The sequence below is a fragment of the Pelodiscus sinensis genome, chromosome 23 (assembly GCF_052426305.1).
Source record: "Pelodiscus sinensis isolate ZL-2025 chromosome 23, ASM5242630v1, whole genome shotgun sequence".
Taxonomy (NCBI): Eukaryota; Metazoa; Chordata; order Testudines; family Trionychidae; genus Pelodiscus; species Pelodiscus sinensis.
Window position 1 is genome coordinate 27039582 of NC_143074.1, and position 14460 is coordinate 27054041.

General features: G+C 42.2%; 1 protein-coding gene across 9 annotated transcripts in view; it reads left to right on the top strand.

The window, feature by feature from the left end:
- The window catches only part of RALGPS1 (Ral GEF with PH domain and SH3 binding motif 1), a 412834-nt gene that overhangs the window by 100616 nt on the left and 297758 nt on the right, over nt 1–14460 (top strand). The window lies entirely within an intron of this gene.

The window sequence follows — 14460 nt, forward strand, 5'->3', positions numbered from 1 at the left end:
TTTCTTTAACTGGGGTCTGTAGACACCTGGGCCCCCCAAGGGTATTGTAGGCAGGCCCTACCAAGCAACTCTTCTTCTCCCATCCTGGTGTCTTCAGGTTGCTAAAATTTGAGAACTGCTGAGCTACGTCAGAAGCTGAGAATGAGTGACAGGGAGGGATCACTTGATGATTATCTGTTCTGTTCATTCCCTCTGACACACCTGGCATCGAGCACTGTTGGAGGACAGAATACCGGGCTAATTGGACATTCGGTCTGACCCAGTCTGCCCATTCTTCTGTTCTATGTACAGTTCCTTTTCTCAGCTTGCAAACAGCCACTCTTATATTCTGCCTCAAAGACAGTAAACTTGTTCATCAGTGCTTTTACTGATGCACCCCTTATGAGAGTAGGAATATGGTTCTAAAAATTCATTCACTCCAAAAGTAGAGGGATGATTCATGCTTCCTTTTCATAGTCTGATACAGAATGGCCAGTGCTCCCTCATTATTACTATCTGCTTTCCCTACTGTATGTTAGGCAGCCAGAAACTATTGTGAATATTTAAAGACTGAAATACATAAAATGGTATGAAGATACAGCTAAGAGTGCCAAACTCAGGACTGACTTATAAAGTTAAGGCAGACACACCGCAAACTGGTGGTTATTCTTATATTAAATTCACCAAAAATAGGCTTCTGTATCAGTACACTGGTTAACATGAAACTAAACATAGTCTCCTGAGGCAATCCAGCCCTTCTTGTGATCCAGACACTTGCTCTTTATTATAAGAAGTTACTGAAGACCAGATTAATAATTTGTAAAATTCTTCCAATCCCAAAGGATAAGCCACTTCCCTAGGTCACTAAATTACCCAGGTCTTACCCCAAAGTTACATTTATAGCCATTCCTTATTGGCTAATAACTAAAAGTTTTATTCTATAAAAAGAAAAGAAGAGATTTATTAAATGATTAAGCATTCATATATGCTACAATTTAGTTTTAGACAGAATCATAGTAGTGATGTTAAATCCGGTATGTGTCTCTGCTTTTACCCAAGCAGGTTAGGGATCATTTAGTTCCTTGTTCAAAACTTCCTTAGAAAATTATGATCCAGAGATGAGAAACAAACAAAGACAGAGAAAATGATGTCTCCCTTTTATATGTTCATCCCAGATGCATAGAAGATTACTGGCAGAAGATGGAGCCTTAGGTCACATGTCCTTACATATATCAGTGCATCACTGGGCTCATTGTATATTTAGTTTCCTCACTGGCCTATTGTGAATGCTTTTAACAGACCATCAACACATGACTGTCTAATCCTGAAGTAAATCTATCTGTGGGGGTGTCACCCAGGAATCATAACATGTATTTGAGATACAGATACCTGGCCAATATTCATAACACAAAGAAGATACACGCATATACCAAGGATTATCATATTTAGCAATCTATAACTTTTCCATTGATACCTTATATGACATACTTTGCACAAGATTTGTTGCAGTTGCATAACTGTGGTAGCAACAATGATATAAAAGGGCATCTGTTCCAGACAGCTTTACAAATAGTTACTATTAGGAGCATCACCCACTTCCTCAGGTGCTTAGTAAATGATAAAAACAGGAACCCAGAGGCAAACAGCTGACAAAATGAATGTGGCTATTATTCTTTGCAACAGTTAATCATAACCAAGACTGGCTACAGATAGCCAGACTAACAGCATTTCCGATTAACAGACAATTTAATGAGAAGTTTAGGTTTTCAGATCCTCATACAAAAGAGAGATATTTGTGGTCAAGATACATTAATAGAAGAAATGTTTGCCATACTGTGACTTAAGTTCTTCCATAACTTGTAAATGCTTTAGAACCCTTAGAAAAGAAAATAATTTGTTTGCTGCGGGCATATGGTTGACCATCCTGCAAGTTAAAAAGTCTATTATGTTTTATATTTCTGTAATAGTAACAATGTTAAGGATGAAACGAATAGTCCTGCCTCCAAAAGTTCATAATCTAAGTACACGACATAAAGCACATGAAAGGGATTCAATGAAGATCTGTCTCTTATGGCACGTCTACACAGCAGGGCTAAAGCTGAAATAAACCACACAAGTTGAGCTATATCAATTTCATAGCTTAAGTCAAAATAGCTTATTTTGGCTTTTGTCTCTTTCTACACAGCAGGAAGTCTGAATTAGAGCACTCTTCCTCCAACTTCCCTTACTCCTTGTAAAATGAGGGTTACAGGAGTCAGAGTAAGAAGTCCTCAGCTCACCATTATTTCAACATTGTGTTGAAATAATAGCTTGCTGTTTAGACGTGGATCATATTACTTCAGAATAACGTCAGTTATTCCAAAATAACATAGCTTTAGATGTAAAATGTAGCAAGCAGTCTCCACTGCTCCCAAAAATAAGAGACCTGAGAGAGGGTGCTCACTTATACCCAGACTGGTATAGAAAGAATCCGGTCCAGTGAGCCCCATGTTTGTCCATAGTAGCATGGTAAGGTATAGGCAGGCTTTGGGGACTCATGCTCTACCAAGGGACTGGTTGAATTCAGGCCCTCAAGACTCCCCTCTCTGGGAAGGTTGTGAGGAAATGTTGTAGTTGCTATCCATGCTGGAGACTTCTGGCATGGCCAGAGAGCTCTCAGCCTTCATGGAACTGCCGTCTCCACATAGGTGAGACAGGGCACTGAGCTCTGCTTTAGTGGCACTCTTGAGACCTTCAGTGCCATCATGAGGGAAGCCAGCCTTCGTATCGCATGGGTTGCCATCCCCTTGGTGCTGGTTACTCGTATGTGCTACCAGCAGGTGGGCAAGGGAACCGCATCAATCCTCTAGCTCCCAGCACAGGTGGGCACTGGTTTCCCCCATAGTCCTCCCACAGTGTATCCTCCCAATTGGAGTCAGAGTCTCATAGGTTGAAGAGAAGCTGACACAGATTGTGCTGATGCTTGAGGTTAGACAGGGAAAGGCTGTCCATCTGGTGCTGTGGCCTGGGCAACAGCAAGTTCTTTGTTTACCAGTGGTGGCCTGTCTGTTTCCCTCCTCCCTCTGGGAAATGGTTTTCCTGTGAGAGAGCTGCACTATTCAGGTAGATAGCATTTAATATGAGGTATGCCCCCAAAACTGTATGGAGGGAGATGAGTTTCAATATTCTAAGTTGGTTTAGCAAATTTAAAATAATTTTAAACAGTGATGACTAGAGCTCCAGGCCCTTTAAATTGCAGCTTGAGCTTCTCGTGTTGCTGACTGGGGGAGGCACAGTGTGATCTGGGTGGTGCTCAGGCTGGCTGTCCCTAGTCCGGCTGCTTCAGATCAAGGCCACGCCCCTAAGGGGGCCCAGAGTTGAACCCCCCCACACACACATTTCCCATAGCTCAGCAAAGTCTGTAGCTATCCCTGCCTGTAACAGATGGACATTCCCACTGCGATCATTGCCTCAGAGAGGTCCATGTTTTCCAGAAGTGCACTTCTTGTCAGCAGCTGAAAGCCAGCTCCAAAAATAATGGGATCTATAATTAAAACTACTCTTGATGGAGAGAGTTATGCAACCTGAAGCTGACCTGGGTCTTGAGTCTCTGCGGTGACCAGAGCCATAATCATGGCTTTCAGCCGCCAAATGGGCTGAATATGGGAAAAAACTTTTAGATTCCCTATGTAAGACCTCCAAAACCCTTACAGTGAGTCCCAAACCATCCAGAGGAGAGCCCCAACACATTCACTCACTCCAGTACTGACAGCTGTTGAACAAAACATCTGGGTCATTCATTAGAGACACCAGAGGTAAGCTTAAGTACCCTCAGATCACAGGTGCTGAAGCAGCAGTACTGCCTGTCGGAGATAGAAGCATGGACTGTAGCATCTTCTTAAAGTTGGCAGCGATATAAAAGTCCTTGGTATTGATGATAAATAACAAAGTTCATCAGTTTGCTCATCTTGGCCATTAACAGTTGCCTCAGTACTGATAATTACCACACCAGGAGTTCAGATTTTCTAAGGAGCTGGTGATGTGTGAAAGCCTAGAGTCCCCTTTACTCCGTACCACGTTCTCCATACCAGACACATCTTGAACCCTATAATCACCACTAGTACTGAGCTATTCACTTCCTTAGCTTCACCTCAGTGGATGTTCTCCCTTGTTCATACTATGCTCCCTCCCACATCAATCCAGATTTTTCCAGACGCGTTTTCGCTTTGAACCTCAACCCCATGGAATGACCAACAATGGGCTCTGACACCCCTGTCCACTGCGCTGACCCAGTGGCCTTACTGGGTTCCATGGGCAGCTTACAGGCACCATGCCTGATGGACACCCCGTGACACCCACCAGTAATTTGTGAGGTGTTCTCCTATCATTGCATCTGGAGCCTCAGAGCTTCATGAGGACATTTCTAAACTACAGGAGACTGGGTTAGAAGAGGAGATTACTCATAGAAACATAAGAACGGCCATACTGGGTCAGACCAAAGGTCCATCTAGCCCAGGATCCTGTCCTCCAATGGTGGCCAATGCCTGGTGCTCCAGAGGGAATGAACAGCACAGTCAATCATTAAGTGATCCATCCCTTGTTGCCCATTCCAGCCCCTGACAAACAGAGGCTAGGGACATCATTGCTACCCATTCTGACTAATAAGCATTAATGGACCTAAGCTCCATGAATGTATCTAGTTCTTTTTTGAACCCTGTTAAAGTCCTGGTCTTTACAACATCCTCTGGCAAGGAGTTCCACAGGTTGATTGTGTGTTGTGTGCAGAAAAACTCCCTTTTGTTTGTTTTAAACCTGCTACCTATTAATTTTATTTGATGACCCCTAGTTTTTGTGGGGACAAGTAAATAACTTTTCCTTATTCAGTTTCTCCAATGATTCAGTTTCTCTAATGATTTTAGACCTCTATCATATCCTCTCTTAGGGTATGTCTACACTAGCCCCCTAGTTTGAACTAGGGAGGCTAATGTAGGCATTCGAACTTGCAAATCAAGCCCGGGATTTAAATATCCCACGCTTGATTTGCATCTTCCCGGCCAGTTGCCATTTTTGAAACCTACAAGCCCAAACTGACTGCCCGCATCTACACGTGGCAGGGAAACGGGTGCTCAAATTAAAGCCCTAAATCGGACTTCCTGTTAAACCTCATTTCAGGAGGAATAACAGGTAGTTCGATTTAGGACTTTAATTCGAAATACCGTGTCCCTGCCGCGTGTAGACGCAGGCAGTTAAGCCGGACTTTTAAATTTCAAAAAATGGCGACCGGCCAGGAAGGTGCAAATCAAGCATGGGATATTTAAATCCCGGGCTTGATTTGCAACTTCGAATGCCTACATTAGCCTCCCTAGTTCAAACTAGGGGGCTAGTGTAGACATATCCTTAGTCTCCTCTTTTTTTAAGATGAAAAGTCCCAGTCTTTTTAATCTCTCTTCATATGGGACCTGTTCCAAACCCCTCATCATTTTCATTGCCCTTTTCTGAACTGTTTCTAATGCTAATATATCTTTTTTTGAGATGAAGTGACCACATCTGTATGCAGTATTCAAGATGTGGGTATACCATGGTTTTATACAGAGGCAATAAGATATTTTCTAACTTATTATCTATCCCTTTTTAATGATTCCTAACATTTTGTTTGCTTTTCTGACTGCCGCTGTACATTGAGTGGATGTTTACAGAAAACTATCCACAGTGAAACCAAGATATCTTTCTTGAGTGGTTATAGCTAAATGAATCCCCATCATTTTGTATGTATAGTTGGGATTATGTATTCAATGTGCATTACTTTGCATTTATCAATGTTAAATTTCATTTGCCATTTTGTTGCCCAATCACCTAGTTGTTGAGATCCTTCTGAAGCTCTTCACAGTCTGCTTGGTTAAGTATCTTGAGCAGTTCTGTATCATCTGCAAATGTTGCCACTTCGCTGTACTCCTTTCTCCAGATCATTTATAAATAAGCTAAATAGGATTTGTCTCAGAATGGACCCTTAGGGGAGGAGCACCACTAGTTACCCCTCTTCATTCTGAAAAATGAATTTTTATTCCTACCCATTGTTTCTTTTAACCAGTTATCAATCCATGAAAGGACCTTTCCTCTTATCCCATGACATCTTAACTTAAGAGTCTCTGGTGGGGGACCTTGTCAAAGGCTTTCTGGAAATCTAAGTACACTATATCCACTGGATCCCCCTTGTCCACATGCTTGTTGATCCCCTCAAAGAGCTCTAGTAGAGTAGTAAGGCATCATTTCTCTTTACACAATCCATGTTGACTTTTCCCCAATAAATTATGTTCGTCTACGTGCCTGACATTTCTATTCTTAACAATAATTTCAACTACTTTGCCCAACACTGACGTTACACTTACCAGTCTGTAATTGCCAGGATGACTTTTAGAGCCCTTTTTAAACATTGGTGTCATCTTAGCTATCTTCCAATCATTAGGTACAGAAACTGATTTAAAGGAGAAATTACAAACCACAGTTAATAATTCTGCAATTTCACATTTGAGTTCTTTTAGAACTTTTGAGTGAATGCCATCTGGTGCTAGTGACTTGTAAGTGGTAAGTTTATCAGTTTATCAAACCGCCTCTAATGACACCTCAGTCTGGGACAATTCCTTAGATTTGTCACCCAAAAAGAATGGTTCAGGTTTGGGAATCTCCCTAAAGTCCTCAGCCTTGAAGACCAAAGCAAAGAATTCATTTAGTGTCTCCGCAATGACCATATCATCTTTGCGTGCTCCTTTAGCATCTCAATTGTCTAGTGGTCCCACTGGTTCTTATAGCAGGCTTCCTGCTTCTGATATACTTAAAAAACATTTTGCTATTACTTTTTGAGTTTTTTGCTAGCTGTTCTTCAAATTCCTTTTTGGCTTTTCTTATTCTATTTTTACACTTAATGTGACAGTTTATGCTCCTTTCTATTTTCCTCACTAGAATTTAACTACAACTTCTTAAACAATGCCTTTTTATCTCTCACTGCTTCTTTTACTTGGTTAAGCCACAGTAGCACTTTTTTGTTCCCTTACTTTTTTTAAATTTGGGGTTGACATTTAAGTTTGGCCTTAGTTTATGGTGTCTTTGAAAAGTCTCCATGCAGCTTTCAGGGATTTTACTGTTGGCATTTTACCTTAAAATTTCAATTTAACTAACCTCATTTTTGTGTAGTTCACTCTTCTGAAATTAAATGCCATGGTGTTGGGCTGCTGAGGTGATATTCCCACCACAGGGATGTTAAATTTTATTACATTATGGTCACTTTTCCAGGTGGTCCATTGTATTTACCTCCTGGATCAAATCCTGTGCTCCCCTTAGGACTAAATCAAGATTTGCCTCTCCTCTTGTGGGTTCCAGAACCAGCTTCTCCAAGAAGCAATCACTTAAGGTGTCAAGAAACTTTATCTCTGCATCCCATTGTGAGGTGACGTGTACCCAGTCAATATGGGGATAATTGAAATCCCCCCCAATTATTGGGTTTTTTGTTTTGATTACCCTTCGCATTTCATAGTCACTATCATTATCCTGAGTGAGGTGGTTGATAATATATCCCTACTGCTATATTCTTATTATTAGAGCATAGAATTACTATCCCTAGAGATTTTGTGGAACATTTTGGTTCATTTAAGATTTTTTCTTCATTGGATTCTACATTTTCTTTCATGTACAGTGCCACTCCCCCACTAGCACTACCTATTCTGTCCTTCTGCTATTTTGTGTATCCTGGTCTGACTGCGTCCCATTGAGTGTCCTCATTCCACCAAGTGTCTGTGATGCCTATTATATTAATATCCTCCTTAAATACGAGGCACTCTAGTTCCTCCATCTTCTTATTTAGACTTGTAGTGTTTCTGTATAAGCACTTTAAATATTTGTTACTTTTAGCTGACTGCTGTTTCCTGATGTGTTTAATGGCACTCTTTTTCATTTGACTCTGTCTCATCTGATCTTACCCATATTTTATCATCTTCCATCCTCTTCTCCTTACTAGAACATAGAGAATCTTTATTAACAGACTCTCCCCTAAGAGATGTCTCTGCCTGATCCATGTGCTTCTCCTCACCTGTCGGCTTTCCACCAGAAATTTTCTCTTCCTCTTCTCCAGATGAGGCAGCGATACCCTGTCCTCCATCCATGGCAAAGTATTTTAGGTCCTCTTTAGGACCTTACATATAGGGTGGCAGATACTCGACTAATCCCTCTTGGGGAGGTGACACACACTTACCATAAGCTGCTGGACATTTTACATACGTGCTCCTCCTCAAGTATTGCCCCCCCCTCCCATTAATGCAGTGCTTTGGGATGTAGCTATTCTTATTTGTGTTGAAGCAAAAAAACCGCTACTCTCTGTTTAGGCAGCTAACAAACAGCTTTATTAATTAATAAAGCACAGCATGAGCCAAACGTGGTCCTAGCAGAGCCGGGCCCAGTAAAGCTGCTAATACAATCAATCTTAGTATCTTTATACCTTTAACTAAACAGTCTGACGTCAGGGCATCCAATTACAGAAATCCTCAATTAAACTTGGAAAAACAAAGCCTTATCAACAAGATGGTGGACAGGTACGAGGGAGTACATCTCCTGTCCCAACCAGCTCAATTAACACATACCAATAGCCTATCCTGTAGGCCTCTTCTCACGGGGTGACAGAAAGTTCACTCTGGTCTACGTGCTTGAGAGAAAAGCTGAAATGGTTTCTGTTATACAAGATGGCTTCTAGCTAAATATGAAATGGTTTCTACAGCTTCTACCACTCCCCCCTTTTAGCCTTTTAAAGGCTAACCTTAAAACCATTTTATACCTCTATTTTCCATTAAAGTATTTATGTACATTTCTTGTTCCTTTCTCTGCTCATCTTATTTTAACATCATGAGTTCTACATTCCTTTTGGTAAGGGTCTGTCTTGTGTTTTCTAGAATACAAGAAATAAAGCAATTGATTAACAAGAAACAGCAATAAGCACAAAAGAATATGGCTAATACTAAAACTACTCCTTGCAAAATCTAAGTTCCTAAATGTCTAAACCAGCCTCCTAACTAACTTCAGAGGGTCCAGTTTTCTTCTTGTCTTAGGCTTTCCACGGTTCTTTCAATCTCTGAGGCATCTTCCTCTACTTCCTTGCTGGTGTCAGTGATATACACACAGCATTCTGTTCCTACTAAGGCAAAAACCCTGCCTTTATTTGCTAGGACGTAGTCTAGGGCTATTCGGTTTGGGCTTTTTCTTAACCCTGGCTCCTGAAGCATTACATGTCTAGCAGTACTTTCTAACTGGGGTCAGGGCTAGATGGATATACCCTGGGTTAGTAAACCCTTTATCCTGCCAAGTATCATTTGGCTTAGTTCACTAAACAGTGTGCCATTCATTTGAGTGTTGTTTAGTGGGACTGGAATCATTGGGATACCTCCTTCTGAATGTACAGGACTGTAAGCACATATCCAGCAATCTGTGGAATTAAATTCTTGGGAAACTTGGTTCATTAAAAGCATAAACACATTTGAACCATATAGGTTATAACTGCTAGGTATTAAAAACAAGATTAAGCATAAGATCAACATGAATTGTTTGTCCAGCCTCATGCTGGCTGTTCTTCAGGACTTCATAGTTTGCTTCACCTATCACTGGCAAGTTCTTCTGGGCCACAGCTGGTACTTTGGCCTCGGTCTCTCAGGATCGTCTGCTTCTGGGCCTGGATTGCTGGTACCAGGCCTTCGCTGATCCTCATCTGCTTCTGGACTTGGGTCTCTGGTACCAGGCCTGCGCTGATCCTCATCTGCTTCTGGACTTGGGTCACTGTTATCAGGTCTGCAGTGCTCCTTGTTGGGGCCAACCTCTGTAGGGGCTGGAACCGGTTTGCAGTGGGAGGCGTGAATCCAGGCAGGCAATCTCTCGCACTTTACAGCAGTATAAGTGGTAAGAAGGACTTGGTAAGGACCCTTTCACCTGGGTTCTAGGGCAGTCTTTGGTTGGTGAATCTTCACACAAACCTAGTCTCCTGGTTGTAGTTTATGGCACGGCTCAGTCAGAGCCTCCTGGAAGGCGTCCTTAACCCGTGAATGATAAGACTGTACACACCTCATAAGTTCCTGACAGTACTTGACTGTGCTTCCTTTAACAAGTGTGGCATCAGCCAGGTTAATTTCTGGGCTGCTTAACAATCTCATAGATCGGGCCACATGCAATTTCATGTGGACTGAGTCCAGTTTTCTGATTAGGAGTGGCTCTCATGCTCATTAGGGCAATTGGGAGTGCTTTTACCCATGTTAAGCCAGAGTTCTCACATATTTTAGCAAGTTCGTTCTCTAAAATCCTGTTTCATCTTTCTACTGCTTCTGCGCTCTCCGGGTGTCACGCACAGTGCAGTGCTTTTCTGGTAGAGTAGTACTTTGCCAGTTTTTGAACAATTTGTCCAGTAAAGTGTGTACCTTTATCACTGGAGATTACAAGGTGTATTCCTTATAATGGGATGTAATGATTTAGAAGTTTCTTTGCCACTGTGATTGCATCAGCTTTCCTGCAGGGATAAGCTTCTACCCATCCCGAAAACAAGCAAACAATAACTAGCACATATTCAAAAGATTGACATTTAGGCAATTGAATAAAGTCCATTTGTAAATTCAGAAATGGTCCCAAAGGCGGAGGTCTGGTTGCCGGAACTGTCTTTACAGGTTTACCCACGTTGTGGGCTTGGCAGACAGGGCAAGCCAGACAGTAATCTTTGGCTGCTTGGGAGAATTTGGGAGCAAACCAATTTTGTTTTAAGGATTGCTACCATCCCCCCTTTGCCAACGTGCGACAATCCATGGAGCAAGGAGGCAAGGTGAGGTAGCAAGACTACTGGGGCAACAATGTGGTTATCAGAGCTGTGCTACAAGTGGTCTGGGTGCAAGGTGCACCCTGCCAATCTCCACTCCTGCTTTTCTGATTCTGGGGCTTGGTCTCGCAGGAGGGCCAGTTTTGAAAGAGACGGCGTAGGAGCTGGCGATGGTAGGAGAGAAGGGAAAAACAGCAGGTAGAGGAGCAGATTTTACTACATTCCAGACAGTACAAACTGCATAGCCTGCTACTAGAATTATAAAAGCAAAAAAACTATCTGTGTAAAGCACAAAGTTAAGATTATTCAAGGGACTTAAATTATTCTTTCATTAAAACAACAATATTGTACACACAACAATGTTTGAAATACATATATCACAATCAAGACACACAAGACAAATCTGGACAGAACATAGAACACAAACTTATTACGTCATGACACAGAACCATGATTTTTTTTCAGCTGATATTAGCGCTTTTTGATGATCGGAAAGACAAAGAAAACGCTTGTACCCTTATTGGGGTGGCCTATCATAACTTAAAATACAGCCTAAGATCTGTTAGGGGAACCGGTTACAGGTAGTTCTTAACCACTTCCATGGGCAAGTGAGCTGCAACTTTCCGAGAACAAGGGAGCTTCATTGGTACTCGTGACTTTCTACCTCTTTGAATTACCTCAGAGTTGCTAGCTTTCCTCAACAGTGGCATGCCTCAGTTTCCTTCTTGTACTGCAGACTAGGCTTTTTTTTTTTTTTAATGTGAAGCTTCAAATGATTTACTGCCACAGAAGCTCTTTCTTAGAACAAGGTGCTTGCTAGTTATTATTCCAGTAAGCAAAAAGGTTTTCTTTTCCTGAAAAGAATCACATGCAATGTTACAGGCTTACTTATGGGGGACAGTGCCCCCACTTCCAGAACAGACAGGCAGTTTGCAGACACACACAACCTTGGATCTGAAAGCAAGCTAAAAGTGCTATCAACTCAGCTTTGAACAGAAACACCGTGAAGTTTCTGGGCTTGGATTTTTTTTAAACAATAATTAGTTTCCTTGGAAGACACATTTAACCCTTAGGGTGCAGGTTTTACAAATTTACAATGTATAGATTCTATTCTTTTATGCGGTTAACCAATTAAGTTTCAGTAGAATTCTTTATTTTCCCTTTAATAGATTTAACAAAGTGTCTGTAGCCAAATGTTTAACTTGACTGTTTCTTTGCTGAGATGACTAAAAGAGACGACAAGAAACAAGGAGTAATTTCTTAAAGCAGGTTTTTTTTCCTTAGGATTTGGAGGAACACTTTCTTTAAACTGTTAAACTTATTTTAAACTTTGTGTTTTGCTTTGGATCGGGCAAGTTTGTTACAGGAGCCCGTGTTTTCAAAGGGAAGAGCTAATTCCTTTCAGTTATTTTTCATGTCTCCTATCTGTGTATGCTTTATAAAGAGGAGTAGAGGGGTGGTGATGTGCTAAATTTTCCCCCCAAGCTTGGTTGATACGGGTGTGCCAACTGAGAAAGCTTTTTTTTTTTTCCTTCCACTTCTTGTGCATTATTTTGGCACAGAGGTGCTGCAGCAACTTTTAAGTTACATATCTTACTGCAGGGAGGATTTTTGCTTTTCTGAGCTTTACTTTTATCCTTCAGGGCTTTAATTTTTCTTCTTTTCAAATTTGTTAAATGCTTACAGGTCCTTGGACCATTATGCACGTACATGTAGTACACAGGGGTGCCTTTTGGCAGAGTGGGGGGTGTTTAGACTAACTCCCACCTAAGCTAACTTTACACACTCTAAAGAAAGAGTCTGCCGGGTCTAGAGTGTCAGACCTTATCAGCTCATAAAATAAGGGGAGTCGTCACTCCTTCACATATCCGCTGAGTCTCGAGTTTCGGCTGATCCCCCCCTCCTTGCGTTCAGAACTCCCTCGTGGGAGAGCCCTGGTGCAGCGGGGATCAGCTCAAGTCTCAGACTCATTACATTCATACTCATCATTTTCTACACACATTTTTTCCCTCCTTTTCACATTTTTCCTACAATTTCCACATTTTGATGCATCTTTCTTTACTGTCCAGTTCCCATGGGTTTCTATTAAGTGGCGTTGCCTTAAGACACCTGACACTTAATATCAGACTTCATTAGGATCCTAAACCAGAAGGCACTTATCATAAAGGCACTGGAATTCCTGTAGACTGACCTACCCCCATTTCCTGCGCGTGCTTAAACAGATTCTGTAAGGCACCGAACCAAAAGTCCGTCTGCTTACACTATCTTTTGCGAGTCACCGAATTAAGAGAGATCCACCTGCTCGCACTGATCCCCCCCTCTTTGTTGCGAGGCACTGGACTCAAAGTCCACCTGGCTCGCAGAGGTTTCCGGCACCTGCCCCAGCCTGGCAGAACACCACGTCCTGGCTCCTGGAGACAGCCTGGCGGAATGGGAAAATACTATGGCCTGGGGTTAGCCTCAGAGGTCAGTACTACATCCACAAGTAACAGAAAGAGACAACAAAGCTTCCTCACAGTTCCGTGTGCTGAGAGAGAGTAATGGCACCACACCAGCTTTTAGCGTCCGAACACAGAGGGTCCAGCGCATGGCTGCCTCACTAGAGACACCAGTATGCCCTTTTGGTTTCTACAGCTTCTACATTTGGCAACATGAGCATCAGTCCTACCGAGATGCACACAGGCTGACAGGGAGTATTATGTCCCCTCAGAGCACAGAGTTCCTCTCCATCCACCCTTCACCTAATTCCATTATGGTAGATGTGGTGAACTCCCAGTACCATTCAAAAGCCATCTCTTACAAGAGGGATTGGAAGAGATTTGACTTGTTTGGAGGAAGTCCTGTTCTCACGCATCATTGCAATTTCACATTGCAAACATACCAGGCTCTAAAAGCCAAATACAGCTTACACAAATTATGCCATCCTTAATAGCTTTTATTGACTATCTGTGGGGGTCCCACAGAGACCAATTTCAGGCCTTCATACAGGAGCTGCTGTTAGTGGTGAAAACCCCATCCTGACTGCACTAGAGGCACAGCCTTTTCAATTTTGACAGTTCATCGTGGCTGCGTCTTTTGGCACTGCCAAAGAAGTTTCAGATGACTGTCGAGTACCTCTCGATTAAATGTCTGAAATTGCGTGCAAGACTGATGCTTCATTCCATGCTCTGAAGGATTTCAAAGCCATGTTATAGTCACTGGGGATCTATGCCGCGGTACAAAAAAGGAAATTTAGTACTTAGTCCTCCTAGAAGTTGAGTCCACCCCAGTATCTACCACAGCACAACTGAGAGCCACAATGGAAAAAGTTCAGATTTCAGAGGTGCAAACCATTAGGTCCTCAGTCCTCCTCCATGTCAGAGCCATCTGTCTCTAAACCAATTTTTTTGCCTTGGTCAAGGTCCTGAGACCATTCATTATGAGACACCCTTTCCTGACATTACTTCTCACTATAAACACATCCATCGGGTGCGTATCTTAGTTACCTCATGACTCCATTCATGAAGGTGACTCTCCACATCAATCTCTTCAAACTCAGAGGGGTCACGACTGATTGTGTTCACTTCCTTCCATTGGTCAGAGGCAACATCCTATGTATGGAAATAATAAATCTGTGGAACTGATACATTTGCCACAATGTTCTAATATCTGCACCTACCTACCTGGAGGCA